Here is a 22333-nt window from a genome sequence, read left to right as displayed (position 1 = left end):
CCTGATTAGGCTGACACAGATACAGGGATGGAAGAAATTATTCCCCTGTTTTTTAAACACAGATATGCTTTTGGTTTTCAGTTTAGCTGAGCTGAACAAATATTAGCTTGGAATGATCTGAAACTGAAAAATTTCAATAAATTGAATGGGTTTTTTGTGGGTTGAATGAAGAAATATATCCAACCACTGGTAAATTGAAATTTCAACTGCTCTTAATAAAAGCAAGAGGCTGTACTCATAAAATGGAAAATGCTGAAGTCAAGCTCTAATTTGGAAGGCTGTTCAGCTTGAAGCTCTTTTTATTTTGTTTATTACGAATAAGCCTTTCCTGAGGAAAAAATCCTTTAGTTCTATATTTCAAAAAGAAGTGCATGCATTTGGGATGGAAAAGCAGAGTCTATGTCATTCAGTTCTCCCCAGTTGCAAAATCAAAATTCTGGGTGGAGATGAGAGTGAACTCTTCCTGAACAAGTTTCATTTTGGAGCAGAATGTCTCCTCACGTGACAAATCACCTGCTCCCTTCTTATTTAATCTTTCAGATTTTGTCAAGACTGGAGTCCTCAAGTTGAGAAATAAGTTATAAAGTTGAGTGAAGGTGATGGTAACCGCTGCTCCTTTTTCACCCTCACTGCTTCTGGGGATGTTCCTTGTCCTTTGCCTCACCCTCACTGTCAGGCACCACTTTCCCCTTTCTAAAGTACACTTTTGGAGAGACAAGGTGAAGGGAAAAGCGGTTGGTTACCTGAGCCATGAGAAGGCATTTCCAAAGGTTCTCTGAAAGAACAGAAACAGAATCATGAGGGGAGAGTGAAGCAGAGCCTTGCTCTACGTTGACAGTGTCAGTGCCTCTTCTCAACCAGAACTGAGCAATGAGACCCCAAATCTGCTCTTGGAGACTGGAGAGGAGAGCTGTGTGTGACAGGAGAGATCCAGATGGTGACAGGAGCGAGGAGATGCAGGAAGGAGGATACGAGGACTGAGGAAACGTTCTAACTATAATTGTGGCTAAATATAATTCCAATATAATTTATAATGTTCTAAATATGATTGTGTGGTACCTTGGGCTCCCCCTCAGGTGCACTGTGCCGTGGCCAGGGATGCGCAGCACAGACAGCTTTGGGAAGGAATGAGAACTGCGTGCACCTAGAAAAAAGGGAGTGAATTCTTGCTGCGTTTGGGTGGATCACTCGAGTCCCCCTCACAGCCTGCTCAGGTGTCTCTTCTCTGTGGCATCATTACTTCTCATGAACCTCAGCCTGTTCTCATTAGTTTCCTTTTGTTTTTGCAGACTCTCAGTTGGAGAAGGAAATTTGGCAAACCCAGCGTGATGCAGTGCAGACTGACCTGTGCTCTCTCATCAGATCAGAGATGGTGCCAGCTCCATCTCCTGCCTGTGCCACAGCTGAGGATCTGGGACCTCACTTTATCTGCCCCTGTTAAAGAGTTACATCTGCAGATTTTTACAGCAGAAGTCAGGCTACCTGGGATAATGGACAAAGCATCCACAATAATTGCCTCTTCTCACTGTTCTTGGGGGCACAAGAATGCGGCTCTCAAAAGGATTTGGACCCTGACATTATCCCCTTGGGGCCACATCACTGAAAGATTCTCCTGAAGTAGCCAGAAATATTTCCTGGGGAGCCTGTGGTTTGAAAATTTCCAGTCTGGTGAAGCAGAAGAAATTGGGAAAACAGCCATGGTAAGAAAAATTAGTCCCTGCACTTATATTGTTGTTGCCTTAAATTGTTTACATGTGTTACATTATTTTTCTATTGCTGGGTATATCGAATATCAACTCTTCTGCATTTTTTGGCAAGTCTCTTAATCTGTGGCAAACCAAAACTTTTCCATTTTCTCCTTATCTGTAACAATTATGATTGGAAGCTCCTCTGCAGTGAGGAAGTAAGAGAGAATTTCATGTTTTCCATATTCTAATTAATAGCTTGATGAATTATCCCAGAGAAGAAATAGTTGCTGTAATTGGTCTAGAACCAGTGAAAGAGGAGCTCTGATGGAACACACTGATATTTACCACAGTCTGCCTACAGAAGCAATTTTCTTTTCTTTAAATTCAAATGAATCAGTGATAGTAAATACTAAATGCTCACCATTTAGAGACAGGGGGACTTGTCACAGAGCAGTGGCATTGTGGCATTTTCGGAGACTTTTCCATCACTGAAGGGTAATGGGTTTAATGATGGTGTGAACAGATTGCTAAGTTCTGTGCTGAGCTTTCTGGGCAGGAGGGGGGAGGCTGGAGTCTGGCAATGTCAGCAGGTACCTGGCAAGAAAACACCCTTTGGTTTCTACACCAAATGTCACAGCATTTTTGTTTTGCCTTCATAGTTCTTGTGGGCTCTTGTTGTGAGCAGCAGTTTTACTGCAGAGCGCTGTGGGGTCACACTGGAGCTGTTCATTGTGATCTGAAAGGCTCTCTGCTCACCCAGGGCTTCAGCACGGGCTGGTGTCAGTGCTTTCACACAACGGGAGCGCCCACCTCAGCCTCTCACCTGCTTTGTTCTGTCTCCTCATGGATGTGGTGTGCCTGTGCGTGGCAAAGAGGGCACATTTTATTTTCAAGAACCTAATGTGTGGATCTAGTGCAACTAAAATTGTTAAACACAATTAACAATCCTATAGCTTCGTTGTCTGGTGCTATGAAACAAACAGCTGGGACAATTTTCAACCACAAGCTCCAATAAGCCTCAGACAAATAACTCCTTGGTTGACCTGTGAAATGGGAAAGTGTCCAGACCCCCTTGCTCTGCCACCTGAGGTGAAGAGAGACCCAAACTCCAAGCAGAGTCCCCAGACAGCTTGTCAGCACTGCAGGAATTAGGGTGCTTGTGAAATCCAGAAAGTTTTCACGGCACCGGGGACTACTTATACCAAATGTCCACTTGTTTAGATTGTCTGATGGATGAGACTCAGGATTAAAAAGCATTTCTCTAAAGTAGGGCTCCTTAGTGGAGCCCTTAGATGGTGCCTGTGGCAGAGGGTTTAAAGGGGTCCAAGCGCTTCACTAGGACACAATGAGACACCACCAGGAGAACTGGAAGGTTGATGGGGATTTAACTGAATTCACTTTCTTTCCTTTTAAATTTATGATATGTAAGACACTCATTAGAATATGCAATTAACCTTGAGTTCCTAAAATTGTGATGTATTTCCTTCCTTGCAATACGATTCCAAATGAACTGCTGGCATAAGTTCAGAAATGTCCTTGAGGTATTTAATAAATATTAATTTAGCTGGTGATTTTATGTACAGGTGGAGCGCCATATAAATACCCATTCTTGGTTATAAATACTAGATTTAATCTCGATAAGGACACTTAAAGTAAAAGTGAAATATAGGTAGGCATCAATTCCCAGGTCACCTAATTAAGTGGCATCCTTGCTTTGTAATTTTTATTGTGCTAAACAAGGAATGTGTATACTAATTAAGATGACTAATAGTTATGTTCAATCTAATTATAGCACTGCCAGGAGGCACTATAATAATTAAGGGTCTGTCAATGTTTTTACTACAAAATCTTGGCATTAGTGGTGTACAGCTGAGCTGTACTGTACTTGCTGCCTTGTGATGTGGTAGAGGAGTTCACACTGCATGTACTGTCTTGATTTGAATTACATTTGTTTACCTGAAAGGCATCTCTTTCTTAGTGTTTGAGATAGGAGGTTCAAAGTAAAAATACTGTTATTGGTTTTGAAGCACGCACGAGCAAACTTCAAAAGTTTGCATCACCATTTGTTTTATTTGCATAAATATCAATATTTGGTTGTTTATTTGAGTGGAATCTCCTGTGTTAGCCAAACTGAACAGGAAAATACAGCAGGAGCAAGATCTAAACAGAGCTTTGGGCTCAGTATTTTTATCTGAGATGGCTCAGACTGGCATAAATGGGAGGATTTGCTCTTCATTTTATCTGAACAGAAGGCAATGCCTTGGTCTTTACTGGGGCAGAAATGGGAACAAGGATGTAAAGCACACCTGGGGCTCACACAGCCCCTGCTGCTCCCCTGGGTGCAGGTGTAAGGCACACGATGGGATGTTTTGAAATGGAATTCATCAAAATCAGTATTTATTGTCATGTCCCATCCCAGATAGAGGAGTTCATTGCTAGGATTAATTATTTCCCATTAACTTTTTTTTTTTTTCCTGTGGTCTACTGGGGACTCTAAAAAGTTACAATGATGTAATAGATTTGGTGAAGGATGTATTTAAAACAACGTATTTAAAAAAATTCTTTTCTTTATTGAGACAGTGATATATCTCATGAGAAATTGGTTTAAAACTATTATTATACATGCTGAAAAAATTAGTTATGGCTGCTGTACAGGCAGGAGAAGAGCAGAAACATTCCAAGTCTTCTCAAAAATGAATATGAGAGAGATGAGTTCCTTTTGGTTGGTTTGTGTCAATTTTGATACGGTGAAAGGCAGGACAGGTTAGACAAATCTCACTTTCAAATAACCTAACCCAATGTTCCTTGGTACACCCATGGCAGGGCTGTGTTCTCTCTAATGAGAATTACATTTTTCAGCTGAATTTTCAGGGTAGTCATTGCACAAATGGGTGACAGAAACGATGACTGTCAGGTATGCCCTCGTGTGCATCAGTCCTGCTGATGCTGGAAAATTATCCACGAGGCAGCACAAAAATTATCCATGAGGTAGCATGAGCAGTGCCTGTAAATACCAGGGGACTCATTAGCAGCCATGGCTGGGCAATCAGCAGTGGTGAGGAGGGATATTTCATGGGATGAGATGTTGGTAGGATATTTCAAGAGCTGCCAGAGTGAGGAGGGTTAGGGTTAGTGAGGAGGAAGCAGTGGGGCTGAGGCAGGAGTGTTCTCCTCTGGGCTGAGGCTCTCACCTCAGCAGGGTCACAAGATCAGTAGCTGGGGTTGCTTTTTCTCGCTGAAATGCTCACCTGGAGCATCACCAGTACCAGAATCTGTGGAGGGCCCAGCTTGGTTTGTTGTGCGTTTCTGGCTTTGCTGGCGGGGGCCAAGCACCTTCATTCCAGCTGTGGTGCTCAGAGCACTCCCTGAGGGGCCTGGCTGCCTTCTGCCCCTTCTCCCAGAGCTCCAGGCTCCCCACACCACTCATCCCTTCCAGTGAGCACCTCTGGCTGCTGCTCACTCGAGGGGACTGTTTTAAATCATCCCCTCCTTTACAGCTCTCTCCTTTCCCGAATGGAAGCCCCCTCAAGGAAAGCAAAAGCAGCTCATCAGCCTCAGCTGCTTCTTGCTCCAGGTGTGGTGGTACCTGGTTATTGGCTCAGCAAACATTCCCCGTGCCCAGTGTTTGCTTTGCATCATCATAGTAACAGACCCTTCTCCTCCACCCTCTCAGAGATCAATAAGAGTTGACAGCTGGTATTTAATATTGTCTTTTTTTATGCCGCTTGCTTGCTAGAAGAGTTGTCACCCCTGAGAGTGTCAGGTGTTTCATTCAAGAGACCATTGAGAGAGTGGATGAAGAGAGAAATAATGCAATATAAGCAAAAGACTCTTAGAATGAGCTTGGAAATTCACTACCAGCCTTTGTTCCCTCATGGAGTGTCTAGTGCTGCACAAAGGAAAAACATGCAGTCTGAAGAAACGGTCTGCCCCTTAAACATGAACTCTATAACACACTCTGAATGTGCTTTTTGAACATAAGAACAAGAAATTGGAACGTTTTTTTTACAATATTATCTAAATAAGGGAATGGAATAAAGACTTTCAGTTCTTCATTGTCAATATTTCGCTTCTCTGCTATAAGACTGGATGCATCTCCTAAGTCCTCACTAACTTTGGTTTTCTCACATCTGCTGTGTTCCTTTGGAACCTGGTGGACCCATGGACTTGGGAAATTTTTACTCAAGGGTTTCAAATTCAGCTTGAACTTTGTAATACTCATGGGTTTATTTGGTGCTGGCAGTGCACCAAAACCACAGCAAAGGAGAGTGTCACAGTGAGGGACTCTGCAAGAGGGCTGAGCACCCGGTGAGGAGCCTTGCTCTGTCTCCAAAGAAAAATCCAGTCATTGGATGTCCTGCTTGGGTCTCTCAAAGAGATTATTCTGATGGTTTCAAATGGGGAGGCTTAGGAGTTTGAGCAGTAGGTGTTTTCACTGCCTGTCTTGGTGATGATCACTCCTGAATTTCATTTGACATGTCTCACAATTACTTAATTGTGAGAATTGTGAGAATGTAGGTCAGCAGTCTCTTTATTCTAACCATGATTTGTTTTCAAGGGGAAAAAAAAAGCCCAAACAACTTTAAAGGAACTGAGATAGAACAAAGAACAGAAAAATTACTGCAGAACAAACTTTTAATGAAGCCTTCTGCTACACACTTAAAGAAGAGGTATTGTGCTTCCTGGAGCACTATTTACATAGCTGAATTATCTTTATGTGCTGCCTCTTTATCCTGTGCCTCTCCTGGTTACTCTGACTTTGCTGCATGCCACAGCTTACAAAAAATCTGTTGGGAAAATAAGTCCCAGAGCTGTAAGAGGCCATAGGGCTGCAGAGCTGGGCTTTTATAAAATAGGGGTCTCTGCAGAATTGATAGTCCAGCTTTTATAGTAACTCCAGCTGCCAGCCCATCTGCACCACCCATCTTTGACACCCCTGTAAAATCCTCCCACCCTGGCATGGCTGTCCCTGGATTCTGTGCTGGGATAGAGCAGGAAGGATTCTCCTCTGCCTGGGGGTGTGAGAGCAGTGCTGGATTCCCCGGGGCAGCTGCCCATCACACACACCTGAGTCAGCAGAAATGGCCTGGCTTAGGAGGCATTGAATTTAAATTTCAGTTTTTTCCTTCTGCTAAAACCACGATTACCCTGGAGGCACGCAGCTGATTGTTTTTCCCTTACAGCAGCACAAGCCAACACAGAATGGCCATAAGGGAGGACATGAAAATGCTAAACATTAATATTTAGCAGGTAGCAGCCTGAATTAAGGACACTTTATGTGAGACATGACAGAACAAAAGCACATTTCTGTGAAAACCCCTGTACTGTTGTTGGGAGAAACAAAAGATGACTGAAGCAGCAATAGATGAGGGATATTCCAATAACCAGCAGCCACAGCACACCAGCTGCCCAGCATCATAGCAGAAACATTTTTTGGTAGATTGAGAGCAATTTCCAACCATTTGCTTCTCCAAAAAGCCACGGGTTTTGCACCTGAATCATTACTTGGTCTGTTCTTTCATTCAAGGGATATCAAGGTGCTGAGTGTGGAAATTACCCTGAGTGTGCATTTCCCTGGTGCCCAACTTCATACCAGAAAGAAATTAGAGATGAATAAGCATTTTCTGAGGGAGAAAAACTAGTGTGAAATGGAATTTCAGTCTTTGGTGGGGTTTACAACACCCCTTCCTTCAAGTAAACTATGCTTGTTTTAAAAACAAGGTGAGAAATGTATGTGTGACTGATAGAAAACAGCATTCAGACAGGTGATTGCTTGACTGATTGCCACTGAGATGGATTAATTGATTTTCCTGCATTTGGCAGGAGCCAGGGCTGTTGGAACAATTCTGAGCACTTCACAAACATTTCCCCTTTGCTGTCAGGTGTAATTTGCCTCTCTGTACAAATGGGGAAGACCCAGCAGTCAAGGATGAGTGCCCCAAGTGAAGCATCCTGCCAAAAGCAGATGTGGATTATCATCTGGGATGCCACAAGGAACCCTGTGCCTGAATGGCCTAAATTTTGATCTAATTTTTTGTTTTGGGGATATAGGGCCAGGTTAGACTGAGGTGTTTGCAGAGCACAAGGTATAGTTCTACCAATGCTGTCTCTGCACGAGTGAACCTTACAGACATTTTCCTAATTCACAGCAATCATTGATAAAGTATTATGAATCCCAAAATATAAGGAGATGCAGCCAGCCTTTTGAGCTTTGGACAAATATATAACTAGTTTGGAAACCAGATGTTTCTCCCATGTCTAATTATTATCTTTCATGTCCTCTCCTAACTTTGACAAGAAGATTGAGATAGATGGCCTTACAAAAGCCTTACAGCACTAAAGAGCAATTGTCCTGCCCAGCAGAGTTTGCCTTCTTCATTGGATGGGGCCATTGTGAATTACCAGCACATGAAACACAAATACATCCACTGAGAGTCTCATCTCTGCCTTTCCTTTCTTTACTCTCCTTCTTCCATTTTGGGCAGAGGTATTCATACAAAAATGACAAGCTAGAAACCAATGTCAGGTATAAAAAGTGTTTATTATCCACGAGACACCGAGTTCTGCATTTCCTGCAGTGATTGATGAGGAACATCCTCTTTTTGTTCTGACAAATTTGATAGAGCCTTTGACTTGATAGTTTTTCCCTGCTGGATGAAAATGAAACGAGTGTGGCAGGCTTAGTGTTTAGGGTTCTTTTTGGTGCAGTTACTATCTGCTGAAAAATCCTGATCTTTACAAATAAAAACCTGAGTAGCAAGCTTCTCTCCAGCTTCTCTTTACAGTAGCTTTATGCATTTTCATTTCTGCACCATCATTTCCTATCTTTCTATGCCAATGACACGCTCCCTTCTCTCAGCCAGTACGTAGTGGTAAAATCAATTGTCGTTTTACCACTTGTACAATCCCTGATTTTTCTTACATATTTCAATTGAGGACAACCCCTCATTCATTTATGCTCCTTCACATTTTCTTCTCTTACAGCCTGTTGTCCTGGTTTGGAAAGACAGGTGTGTGCCAGGGAGAGCTGGAGTCTCCCTTGAAATGGAGAATGTGGAGAATGTAAACACTTCCCTCCAAATTATTATAATTTTGAAATTAAGGGGCTTTCAGGCAAAGATATGGGAATAGGAATAACAGGTCTTTACTAGGAATATTAAAAATAAAAATGTAGTAGTGCCAAAATCAAACAAAAAATAAAACACTGACAGAGTCAGAATACAGCCTGACACACTGTTGGTCAGGGTGTTGGTAGCAGTCCAATTAAGTCTTCCTGGAGTGACAGATGTGGTCCTGTTGGAGCAGAGATGATCCTGTAGAGGGGGGTAGTTTTCCTCTGAAGCTCCAGTGATGGTGTAGATAGGTTCAGTTTTCTTTTGGGAATCCAGTGCAAACAGGCTGTGCTGGTGCTCTGAATCTCGGGTTTTATCCAGGTAGGAATGTTTGGCTCCCCCCCGGGTGGAGCATCTCCCAGTGGGATGATGTAATTGTCTCAGCCATGCAGTGAGCCTCGATGGCCCATGAACAGCAGATATGCCCTGGAGGGAGGATGGGTGTGGAAGAGATGAAGAACACTGCCCCAGCTGGTTTAACAGCTGCCATTAACAGAAGGCACCTGCCCCCTCCCCCTGGAGCTATGAGGAATTGGTCATAGAAGAGATAAAGAAAACACCTCCTCAACTGGTTTTAACAGATGGCAATAGAATACTTTTGGTTACATCTTGCACTGCAACCCCAGACACCTGTCCCTCCAAGTGAAGTTGTAGGCTGGTCTGCTGGATTCAGGATTATTAGTGTTAATAAAAATTACACAGTGTGCACTTGGTTTCACATGCTCCTGCTGTTCCTGGAGATCTCTGCATTCTAAGCGTTTCTGCACTTCAGCATGGTAGAAGGAAAAAAAAAACAGTCCAGTTAAATCAGCTTTTGTTTAAAACAAGAGCTAAAATGAGGTAGGATTATAGAACCTGCTCTTAAATTGAACACTTATGTCTTTTTTTAAAACCTAGACTTTAAATATTAGAAGCACAAGGCCAAGTCCTGCTAAAGCCTGACGCAGTGCTTAGGGTGGGGGCGTAAATGCTACGTTTATTACGTGTTTGATGTGCTGCCATGTTGGTGGGATTATTTCACATCCAAATGAAAAGATATTTTACAAACCTGAAAGTCAATGTGGTCATTGAAATGCTGAGAGAAAGAGCAACCACATCTGGAGACAGGGACAGAGCTACTTCTCATTACTGTGTTGTGTTTTAAATGTTGGAAAAACCAAACTTCTGTAAAGGTTTGTTATGTTTTCTGTGGTTGTGGAAAGGTGTCTGCCTTGAGCTCCCAGTCACTTCTTTTTATGCAATGATCCAGCCAGAAGAAGACAGGAATTGCCACTTAGAGGCAACAGTCTTTGCACCAGGACTTTTGGCCGCTGGATTGATGTCCTTGGGATTTTGCTTCAAAGCTATTATAGGGACATCCAGCTGCATGGCTGGAAAAGGAAATCATCCTTCCTAAGCCATGACAAACCGCTTTGGAATGAATGTTCCCACAAGATTTAATGGCACAAAGAGTGCTGGGAATCAATGGTGTCTTTAGAAAACATCTGTATTTCTGAAATGTCATGTTGGCAGCATTAATGTAACAGGTGAAGGTTTTCTGGATTTCTTTGGTGGTCAAATGACCGCAGCTACATCCTCCATAGGCAAGGCAAAGCATGATTGTATTCAGGCTGGGTCTGCCTGTGTTTGGAACTGGGTGATTTCAGAGTTTATGAAGAGTACTGTATAACTCTGAAGAATGGAAAAATTGGGAAGTTGAACCAACCTGGTTCAAAGTAGCATAATGAATTAGAAATTTCTAAAAATATCTGAAACTCCGCGAATGGAATTTCTATCTGGTTTGGTTTGAACAGCTAAAAATAAAACTAATTCAGAGGAATCGTCTTTACTGATTAAAAAAAAAAAAAATCAAAATAACAATGTAACATCAGATGTGTCATTAACTTTTGTCATTTGCTTCTGAAGAAAATGCATTTTTCCCTGAGATAAATCAATTATTTTATCATGTGTGAACTCTGCCAGTGACAGAGTATCCATCATGTGTATTAATTAATGAAACACCTGTAGATCTTGTTTATCAATAACAATTCCTCTGGGCTCTACAAATACATATTCTTCAAATTTCTGCAGCCCAGCATATCTGGCTGTAGCTCACTGCCACTGCATCAAGAATCCAGGAATCTCAGTGCTGACACAGTGATCATTGATATTTTTATCTCCAGAAAAAGGAATAAGTACAAATGAAACAGGAATGGTGAGTGAGATAATAGCATGTCTCTGTTGCTTCACAAAGGGCAAGAGAGAGATGTCTGCTCTGTGAGCTAGGAGCAATAGCTAAAACTTGTTCAAAAAATTCAAATGGAAATATGATTTCTAGGAAGTAAAAAAATTAAATGGTACATCCTGGCTTTCAGACTGGAGAGGCAGCTCAAGGGGATGAGGCACAACTTTTTTTTTTTTTTTTTTTTGATTTAAGAAATGAATACACTTCATGTTAGCAACTTGCAGTTTTCACAAGGGTTAATTTTTCTGCCCTCGTTTTCCCTTAAGTTTATTCCAAGTTATCTTAATCACAGGCTGTAAAGCAATTAAAAAATACAGATCTTTAGATCCAGCCCTCAAAATGGCTCAGAAGGGAGTATGTGGGTCACGGGAACGTTGTCACCGGAGCCTCATCATACTGTGACAAAATAAATTATTCCACCATTTACAAGAGCAGAATATGAGGTTTGACATAGTGAAAACTGAAGCTCCTTTCGTGCTTGAGATTTTACATATAACAGTGGTTGTGAAACATTCCCCAGAGGTGTTTGTGCAGCTGTTTTATACCACGAGTTTTCTTTACAGACACTTTAAGAGTCAGGCTTGCAGGAGTGGCTGATAAAGCTGTGCCACAAGGAAGGTGTCAGGGAGGCAAACCCAAATTTTGTCCTGCAAATGTTCAGGGACTAAAAGCAAAAAACCAAACCAAACAAACAAACAAAACAACAAAAAACTCAAAGAACAAAAAAGCTACACAGTGATCCAGAGTCCTTGGCTGAGGGAGAGCATTTGGGTTAACAGCCTGGCTGAGTGTTTGAGGGTGGAGACTCTTAGCAGAAATATTGCTCAGCACCAGAAGGGTCTTTTCAAGGTGATCTGTCTAAACTGGTAAATTGGGACACAGTGTGGCAGGTGAGCAAAAACTTGTGCTCCAGAATGTGACTGAAAACATTTCAGTTCATGCTGAGAAGTGCTGGTAGCAAGAGGAGCACTAATGGTTCCAGCATGTGTGTAAATGGGCAGGGTGCTCCAGGATCTGTTCATTTTGCCTGTTTGTGTCATCCACAGATTTGGCTTCTGCTGGTGGGAAATACCTTTTTTTCTCTGAAAACGGAGCAGATGCTCACGTGTAGTTAGTAGAACACAACAAATGTGTGAATGTGCAGACATCCACTCCAGGCTGAGCTGACTCAGCAGAGCTGCAGCTCCAAGAGGAGCCCAGCCAGCAGCCAGGTGCCCCTGGACAGGGTTATCCTGTGAGCTCTGGATCCCCCACAGCTGGGCACCGGTGGCCTGGACACACAGAAATACCTCCTTCCTCCACACTGCTCCCCCTCCCACAGCCCAGCCACTCGTTGAAAATACTTCTTTCCACCATTCATTCCTCCTGTAGCATCACCCTGAGCTGTGGAGAGAGGCAGATACAGACAATGCCGTTCAGACTTGGTGCTGATGGATCAGATATCCAAGCAGTGCCCCAGTGTGGCATTTCTGGGGAGCTGATGCCTTCCCACTGTCTTTGGAGAGAGGCTTGGGAGGGAGCAGCAGCCAGCTCTCTCTGCCCCCTCCACCCCAGGGGAAGATGTTTGGCAGATAGAGTCACTGTGTGCTGGATGGGTTTTCTCCCTCCCCAGGGCAGAATATCACACTTCCAAGAGCTACAATTGTCCCAGAGCCCTGGTAGCTGTGGATTTTGCTGGGCTATGCCAGGAGGCAAGGTTGGCTTCAGCTCCCTGAATCATGGAAACTGTCCCATGAGCAAAACTGCATCACTTGCACTGTACTTACAGTGGGGAGGATCATGAAGTTGATGCCCATGGGGATTTTTGAAATGATAAACTGGAGTCCACTGTAATACCAGTAATATGGGTAATGCTTTTCTGTTCTGCAGTTCTGAGTATTGTTTAATTTTCCGTTGTGGTGTCAGTATGATCCAGGAGCTCAGGGATCCTCAGGGATGTTGCACTGGGGATTCTTTGGCACTTGTGGCAGTGGGGGATTCCTGTGACCCCGCAGTGCTGGGAGCTGTCAGTGAATCAAAGAGCGGTGTCCGTGTCACTGGAGTTCTCCTGCAGTCACCTTGTGCCAGTCTTGGCTCCTCCCAGGGCACAGGGATGGGGCAGAGGGAGAGGCCTCAGCTGTCACCCTCCAGGCTCCAAATACTTGCCCTCCTCTGCCACCCCCACACAGCAGCTGAAGGGTTTTTTCAGGATTCCTGACTAAATGACACCCAGGCTCAATTCTAGCCTGTCTAGAAACAACCCCCAAAAATCCTTCCTGTGCAGCATGAAGAGAGATCTCAGCACTGCTCTTCTTATTCCATTCTCCATGACCATTTAACTGTGGTAATCTCCAATGCTTACAGGAAGTGTCGCCTTTACTTTTTTTAAAAATATTTTCTCTCTGCAACCCAGCAGCCCTCCTGTGAGAGAATGGTTTGAGCTGAGAAGCTACTGATCTCTGTTCTATTCCTCTACTCTTCCTGGTGATGTTTACAAAATAGTCTCAAGGAATAACATCTACACAGTGATGTGAATTTGCTTGCCTGGAAAACTCCTTTCAGTCATCTATCAAATGAGTAATAATACTTCTACATCTTCAGCAGTTCCAGAGGTGTTAATTCAGATTATGATACAGCTGCAGGGCTCAGGATTAGCAGCTTCCCTGGGCAGTGGATTTGCAATTGGACTGTAAAGCTGTATCCAATATGGCTTAACTGGAGAAGGATGGTCAGACAGCTGACTTAGAGTACTTCCAAAAAAATAAAACAGCTGGAGGAGTGTGGAGGGAGAAAGTTCATCCAGGCAGTCTGGCTGACTCTATGCTGCAGATTTGTAGTTCCCTGGGAAGCAGCAGTATAGCTGGTCAAACTGTAATTAAAGCCAAAATGAGGTGTTTTGTTCAAATAAATTAAATGCTTCAGAAAAAAAAAAAAAAAAAAAAAAAAAAGTAACAGCTCTCTCAACTCTCCTGTGCAGATACTGTTTTTTCAAAATGGAGTTTTAGTTCATTAGCGCTTTTTTCAGAGAGCCAAGATTTCTTACTGGGTGAGGTGCTAAACAAGTTACTGGCCTCTAAGGAGCACAGGCTGATAATTATGCTATCTGATCTGGGATATTTCACGTGTTAAGGCTGTTTCAAATTGCTGTTTTCCATCTAAATCAAGTGGAAGCTGTTCCTTTTCCTGAGTGACTGGCCTGTGTTGTGACATTGGTTCGTCTTATGGCAGGAAAGAATTCCATTGATTGACTATTGGGTAAATGCGCAGCACAGTAAAGTGACTCGAGCAACAAAGGTGACAAAATATAACAGAAATTACAAAGTTAATAGTAAAACCAGATGCTCTCCGTGGCTGATGGCCTCAGTGACATAGCCCCCTGCTTTTTCCATGGCATTAAATGATTTATTCTAGTCTAATAGCTCCATAAGTGCCAAAACAAATGAAAGAAGAAAAAGCCAAATTAAAGTCCTGACTAAAATATCTGGAATTTTTTATAAAACTGTAATGTTTGTCACAGTCATCTGACTAGGGTTCTGTTCTAGTTGCCCTCAAATTAGCAGGCAAACTGTTTGGGTTTGGAGCTGGTAACATGCAGAAGGTCTGGCCACCAAGAGGGTGGGGACAGTTCCAGAACAAGTTGTGCCTGGGAAGAGAAATAGCTATGACAGTGAGCTCCAGGAAGCCTGGGACTGAGTGAAAATGATATTTTAGAGTTTTTGTCGTTAAATATAACAGTGAGTAACACAACAATTGCCTTCATAGTTTTTCTTGCAGAAATGTTGAATTGCTTCCAGGTGGCAGATGGTAAAGGATCCCACCCTCATTTTGGCTAGATCTGCAACTGGCTGGAAAGCAGCTTTTCTTCTGTGTTGTGCGATCTGTCATGGGAATTCTCTGAGAGAAAATAAAAGGTACTGCAAATAAAGACTAGTAAACATTTCCCATTATTCCTGGATAGGGAGGCGGATCCTGCCTCGGCGAACTGCTGCAGCTCATTGTTGCTCAGAAAAACACTCGGTATTTACCACCACACTTGGTGATTGGAGCTGCAAATTCAAATGTCCTTTTCATAACTTTCATAACTTTATTTTGCTGTTGACAAAAACTCTTTCTTTTTAAGCAGAGTTCAAAGTCAGGAATGTATCAGTCTCTTATCAAGGGGATCACTTCCAGCTGGTGAGCCTTGCACTATTTTTCATTGACCCATCTTCTTGAATCAGCCAAGCTAGAGCCAATGGGAGAAACAAAAAGTAGTAGCTCCCAGTGTTTCTGCTTGTCTCTATAAAGTGTTTGAAGCCATTATCTGAGCTGTGACAAAGTAAATGCTGCTGACTGTGCTGTGCTTTGTGTACTTGAATTTCACTGTGCGTGGCCAATGAGAGCATTTCCCAGTAAAAACTACGGCTGCCCACTGATGCTGCTTTGCCTGGCAGTCTGGGTTTGTCTGGGAGGTGTTTCAGTTTGGGATTTACAGTTCTCTTGACTGCACCTCAGCCATGGTGCTGGCAACCCTGAGGTGCTGTCTGGTACTGGTGATACAGCAAAGGTGACAGCCAAGGCAATTGGCAGGGTTTTAGGGGTGATGGCAAAGTGCTTATGATTTTAAATGGCGAAATGTGTAAAGTGCCTATGACTCCATAAAGATGCTGGAAGAATAAATTAAATAAATTGGACCATCTGGCACTCATGACTTTCTATGCAGTTTTAGCCAGCAGTTAGTAGGAAATTAAAACATGATCATATTGTCTCTCTCAATGGTTGTTAGGAGTGATCCTTGTGAAACACGTGTGAACACCGAAACCGGAATTTTTGGAAACAGCAGTGTATGTAAAATTGGCAGAAAATCACAATTACTCTGGGGATCAGAATAACTGGAAGGAGAGCACCAGCGAGCCTGGAAAGACTCTTGGATCAGCAGGACAAGGAATGGCTCCTGCAGAATTGCTGGCTGTCTGTGCCAAGACGCTGCCAGGCTGAAGAGAGCTGCTGGGGATGTGGCACTGCTCAAAGCCACGGATTCCTTGCAGCCTTTGGGCTCTGGTGGGCTGGATGAGGAACAAGCTGATGGCCAGGCTCGCTTGTGGCCATCCTGCCCTCATCCTTCACAAGGGCCACTTGTCAGAGGCTGCTGTGAGGAACAGGCTCTGCTGAGTGTCTTTGTAAACTCTTATTGTTTCCTGAGTGCTAATGAGTAAATAATGGAGAGAGCTTGTAGGAACAGGCATCCCATTTAGCAATTTATAACCTATTGACCGCTGGGCTTAGTTGATTTGAAATTACAACGTGCCTCTCCTCCCCGCCTCATTTTTTAAATTCTTGGCTTATGTACAATGGAACTCGATTATTTTCTTCTATTTGAACCTTTTAATATCTTTTTTTAAAAAAAATCATAAATGTCAGTTTTAAGATTGAAGAGTAAAACATAGTAATTGGAAATCTTTTTTAAGCTCTAGTGCTTGATGTATTCATCTCCTTGTTCAGGTATGTGGAACTTATGAAAAGAAAGCCTAGAAGGATGCTGCGCTGAATATTTGTGGAGGTTTTTTTTTTTTTTTTTTTTTTTTTTTTTTTTTTTTTTTTTTTTTTTTTTAATCATCTTGTGGAGTTAATGACACTAAACATAAATTGGGGATGAAATGGACAGCCCTGTGCTTCCTTCTAGTCTGGCTGTGTGTAGCAGATTGTGATAAAAAACAAAGCTTTTTATCTGAGTATCAGCTTTTAACATAATGTCTACTGCAAAACAGAACAGCACATTGATGTTGGATTTACCCTTATCTGGGATATTTGACTGGGAATGAAAAAACAAAAGAATCAGCTCTCATTTTAAAGTGGACAGCCATGGGGAGCCCAAGGAACAGGATCAGAGGAAGAGGCTGACATACAGAGTAGCTTGAACCCCTGTGGTGGAAATTAGAGGCCAAATTCACTGTGTGCCTCCACATGCCAGTGGGATGGATTGGTTTTGCTCCCTTGCTGTGGAGTTGTGGCACATGCTTGCACATTAGTGGCACGTACAGAGAGAATGAGGTTTTGTTTGCTTCCTTTCTTTTATCTTTTTAAAGATGACAGTCGTGATTGAGACCTGTAGAAGGGCCAAATCCCTGCCCTGGACCCCTTCTGCACTTTGTGACATGGTGGAAACCTTTCCTCCTCCCAGACCCTGACACTGCAGGATCCAGAAATGCTTTTCAGAGCTACTAAACTTCCTGAATTTCATGTATTCAAGTGTTTCATGTTGCACTTCTAAAGAAAACTCTTTAAAGTGCGATGAAAGCAACACAAGTCAAGCTGATGCTGGCAGCTGGAATCCTTGACATCAGGCCATGAGCACAGGCAGAACTGAGGGGAGCCAAGCTTTCATCCTGCAGCTCCTTATTTTGGGAGAAGAAGTGGTTGGTATCCAGCGGTTTTAGTAAAATTAATCTTTGGCGAGGACTCATTTCATCTAGCTGCTACTGCCTGGAATGAGGTGTGTGGTGTTAGCTGTGTTCAGTAGCCAGCTGAGAGAGGCAGGGATCTCCAGAGACCCCTCGGTTCCACCTTGTCACACACCTGTGGTTCAGTGAGCTGAGAGGGGTCCCATTCACCATCCTGTGTTCTGAAGAATTAAACTGTTGGTATCACAAGATCTGACTTAATAAACGGGCTTCTTTGTAGGCAGCATTTGAATGAACACGTTTCATTTAACTTGATAAAAGTAGATGAAAGTGATTTTTTGGGAGGACTTAAAACTGCAGCTTTTGTACACAAAGTTAATTGAAATACTAATTTTGCTGCTCCAAATGAAAATAAGGCCTTGAGTGTTTCCCATATGGCAGGTTCTGCTGAAACTGGATGGGATAAATTCTCATCTTCAGAAACAGAGGAAGAACATTTTGAATTTTCAAATTAATCTGGCCCGATGATTTCTGTCCCTTTCTCATTTTGTTTGTTTTTACAATCACTCTGGTGAGAATTATTGATGGGAAAGGTGCTATTGAAAAGCAGTCAGAGCCAAGGGATGTGAGACAGAGATGTTTTATTCAGTGTGAGGCTCCTGCCTGCTTGGTTGTGTGTACCACAGGGCTGGTGTCAGCAGTCAACAAAACATTGCACTTTGGCCTTAAAATGTCCAGTGCAACTCTTCAGGAAAAGGGTTCCAAATACTTCTTTTTGTAGGCACAACCAGCTGAGGTTTTGTTTTCCAAAGCTAGTAAAGCAGCTAAATTTAGGTTGATTGCTGTGGAGATGGCAGAATGTGGTGCTGTTGTGCCAGTAGCTGCCAAAGCCTTGGGTTGTGTTCCCAATTGCAGGGTGGGCAGAGCCAAACCAGGCGAAGGTTGAAAGCTTTTTATTGTGGGCAAAGCACCACACTGCCTTCTTCATTTTGATTCAGAAACAGCTGCATTGTTTTAGCTGAATTTTTTTTTTTTTTTGAAGAGAGGCTGCTTGCAGCCTACGCCCAGCATGTAAACTTTCACCCTAGAGCCTGGCAATGGCATAAATAACTGACAAAAGGTTTTATAATGGGAAGAGCTGGGCAACTTCAGTAATGATGACTCTGATCTCTGATCCTTCAGATACATTTAAATGGGAACATCCAATGTCCATTGTTTTACTGGGTTTCTTGCTTGCAGCTGGCATTGTTTCTTTAATATAGAAAGAAATACTGGAGCATTTTGTTGGGCAGAAAAAAGGAAATTTTCTGCGCTGATAATTGTGCAACTTGGCAAATGTTGGCAGGAAAGCAAGAGCAACTGTAAAGTGCCCATTTAAGTTAACTCTGGTTTCTGCATCTCAAGCACCATTTATTTATTACTGTATATTGAGCCATTCTGGGCTTTTTTTTTTTCCTTTTTAACATCCATAGAGTTCCCATAACTTGCACAGGTCATTTACAGCTCCCGGGAAGTGGCCCAGCTTTAGTGGCTGTGTCAGATCTTTCTTCCAGTGAACCAAAACCCAAGTGCTAAAACTGGACCTTCAGTTTCAGCATCAAAAATGGATCAGTGCAGATTAGATCACCAGAGACACCTTCCTGGAGCAGATCCTTTTCTTCCTGCTCCTCAGTAAGTGTGAGATTGATTCTGTGAGGGAGGGCTAGCTGTTATATCTGAGAGGAGAGGAAAACAAAGGAGGGCTCGTACATCAGTAGCCTGTGCATGATTGCAGCTGCCTTTAATGGACAACTTGCTGCTGGTATTTTTAATAAGTGGTTTTTTTAAAAAATGGCGGTGTGCTATTGACAATTAGAGCTACTTCTAATTATTAAGATTGCAAGATCAAGTTTCTCCTATTTAGCGCTACCGTCTTGCTTTTTTTCCTGCTTCATTTACAAAAATAAGATGCACACGGCAAAATTAGAGAGCAAAACACGAATTAATTGTTTGTTTGGGCAAGGCAGGGTTAAAAACCCAGCTCTCTGCATGAACAAAAGCAACTGGGTTTTTGATTTAGCAATGTCTGATGCAGGGGATGTTCTTACTCCAAATTCAGTCACCATGGAAACAAAACTTCTCTTTAAGCATGCTGTATCTCTGACGGAGCAAGAGGTTCTTTTTGGCAGACAATTTTCCATCTTCTTTGTGGGTGATGAATACTTCTGGAATGAGCCACTTTCTTCTGTCTCCTCTGAAATGCACTGAGCTTCTGCTGTGCAGTAGACAGTGTTCCCCTTGAAACAAAGGCACCACTTCTCAACATGTTTCTGAAATCTCAGGAGGCTTAAGATCTCTTTTCCTCCAAAAATATTAAAAAATCAGAAGATTCACATGGTGTGTTGGTAAGAATTTCTATTAAAACACTCTCAGAGGTAGCACAAGCATCAAGTGATGTGGAAATTGCTATGGTAACTACTTTTACTGTACTTTGAAGTCAAAAGTCACAAAAAACCTGTGCAGACACTAGTGAGTAAGTGAAATCGTAGGGCAGAGCTCAAAAACCACTCTCCACATTGTCTGATTCCTGGAGTGGGAGCTGTGGGTTCCTGGTGCTGTGCACAGAGGGTGGTGACCCAAATGCTCTTGATGCTCCTGCTGAAAGGGCTGACCATGAACCACAAACTGAATAACCGGCACAAAAGAAAGAAAATGCAGGATGCTAAACACCTCTCTGGTGTTTGGTAATGTGGGATCTGGAATTTAACAGACCTGCCTTTACCTCTCCAGGGTTTGAGCCACTCAGCTGCTGTGAAGAGAATGTCTTAATATTTTCATCTGAAGGACGACTGATAAAGAGAGCCACGTCCTTCCAGCTGTGGTGCTGTAAGGGTGACGTGGAAATGGGGACAGACAGTGAAGGGCTGATCCATCTGGACAGGGATTCTCACAACTTGGCATCAACTGCGAATGCGGAGAAGCCCAAATTAAGAACCTTGAGAAGTGCCTGCCTAAAGATATTCTTTAGTTTCATGGGGTTCACTCAGGTGGTTTTTGTTCAACTCATTATCACTGCTGTGTGGAGAGGAATATCCCTGACATTCAAGATATCAAAGATGTTTGTCTTTTCTAGGATTTGTTTTGTTGTTCCTGAGATTTGTTAGTGCTCACAGGCAGACTTATGAGGACTTTAGAGCCGATTGTAGTAAATCAGTAGCAAAAAGGCTGAAGGAAGTCATGGCAGGATTTTAATTGCTTTATGGCAATCGGTAGAACCAGCATTCTTGGACTTCGTTATACTAATTACTCTGTGAAAGTTAAAAGGAAAAGATTCAGTTCTTGCTCCAAAACTTTACAATCCAAACAGAGGCTATGCATTCTGGAGTGCAGGGAGGGGGATTGGTGCTGGCTGCTGCAACGTGCGTTTGGACTCTCTGATGACTTTGTCGTGGTGGTAACACAGAAAAGAGAACAGATAAATTCCAGTGGGCCCTTTATAGCAGGGTCTGGACAGATGTGCCAGCTTTCAAGGGTCACTTACCTCTGAAGGATCTGGTCAGGAATTTTTCGTATATGTTTAAAAATAGGAAAAGGCTCTCTTTGAAGATACTTGCAAGCCACCATATGTTTGCATGTGTTACCTTGTCCAGAAAATTATTCATGTCTGTTACCTCCTTAAAGCTCTGTGAACAACCTCTGTTAGCAAGCTACAGCAACACACTTTTAATGCCTGACATTTTGGCTTTTTGTACCAGATTTTTTTTTTTCCCTGATGATCCTGGTAGCTGCAGAGGACTGGATGTTTCATAGAGGATTATGGGCTTTGGTTCGCTGACCCCCTCACTGGCTGCACACACTGTTATCAAACTTGCAGCAAGCTGCTTCAGGACTTCATGTTTAAGCCAGGAGGTCGGTGTCTGTTGTGGTTCAGGATAATTACAGTTGTGACAGTGTCTTACTCTGAACAAAACTCTCCAGGGCTGCCTTAGCAGAGCCCATTAGAAAGAGGCAGATGTGTCTCAGTGCTGCTTGGATCGCTGCAGGTATAAATCCTATTACACAGCCAGAAAGGTACCTCTGGGCCTATTTCCAGCACTGTCACATAATGAAGCATTTCAGAAATTTTGTTTATTGAGAGCCCTCCTTTTATATCTCTGGAGTTATGACACCTAAAGCTTTGACATCTTGCTGCTGCATTACAGATACAAACCATGGACTAGTTGTACTGCTTGTATTCTGTTGTCCCGTGTATTCCCTGAGGGAACTCACGGTCAGCTCAAGTCCTATTGGAAGTTCTCCCTACTCATGATTTGCTCCGTGGAAGACTTTTGTCTATTAGCAGTAAACAATGCAAAGAAACTTCAGCGTTGGGTGATGTCAGCAGGAGGTCTGTGCCACCTTGCTATTTGGCTTTGTCAAAAAATCGATTTGCTAAAAGAAGCTGTGTGTGTCACAAAGAATTGGGGGATAATGTTTTAGGTAGCGTGTTGCTGTGTTGAGTGTCTTGACTAGTGCAGAACAGCCTGTTATCACTGATAAATGCAAAGATGCAACAGTCTTGAGGAAAATATGTCAGGGAGTGTGGGCACAGTCAGTAGATGAATGGATATGATCGTCAGTCTGGCAGAATTACGGAAATGGGCTCAAAGGTATCTGGTTTACAAAACAGACCCTACCTAGAAATACAGGGGATGTAAGCAGAAATGAGCAGCTGTGCTTGGGGATATCACTGCAGAAACCTGAGGAGCTGGAGAGGCTTTCAGAGACTGAAGTGTGTCAGATAAGGAAGAAAAAAGGGGCTGTACACACAACTTTTGTTTGTTAATTTGGATGTATTACTCTTTTCTGTAAGTAACCTAACTAACAATCTGGTGCCCAGTGAGCTGGGTGGTCCCCAAGCACCCCTGGAAGAAGCTGCAGCTGCTGCAGGGATGCCACAGGTGTCCAGGAAGGATGAGCAGGTAGCTGAAG

At 42.9% G+C, this 22333-nt stretch overlaps 1 long non-coding RNA gene across 1 annotated transcript; it reads left to right on the top strand.

The window, feature by feature from the left end:
• The first annotated feature begins 562 nt into the window (after positions 1-562).
• LOC120758301 (uncharacterized) lies at positions 563-16334 on the top strand. The gene is made up of 5 exons (XR_005702847.2): positions 563-596; positions 1290-1700; positions 14766-14914; positions 15124-15179; positions 15769-16334. It is a non-coding gene; the product is annotated as an uncharacterized LOC120758301 (long non-coding RNA).
• Positions 16335-22333: the final 5999 nt, after the last annotated feature.

This window comes from Hirundo rustica, chromosome 12 (assembly GCF_015227805.2).
Source record: "Hirundo rustica isolate bHirRus1 chromosome 12, bHirRus1.pri.v3, whole genome shotgun sequence".
NCBI classification, from domain to species: domain Eukaryota; kingdom Metazoa; phylum Chordata; class Aves; order Passeriformes; family Hirundinidae; genus Hirundo; species Hirundo rustica.
Note: the sequence above shows the minus strand (reverse complement) of the source record. Positions and strands in the feature narration are given on the sequence as shown.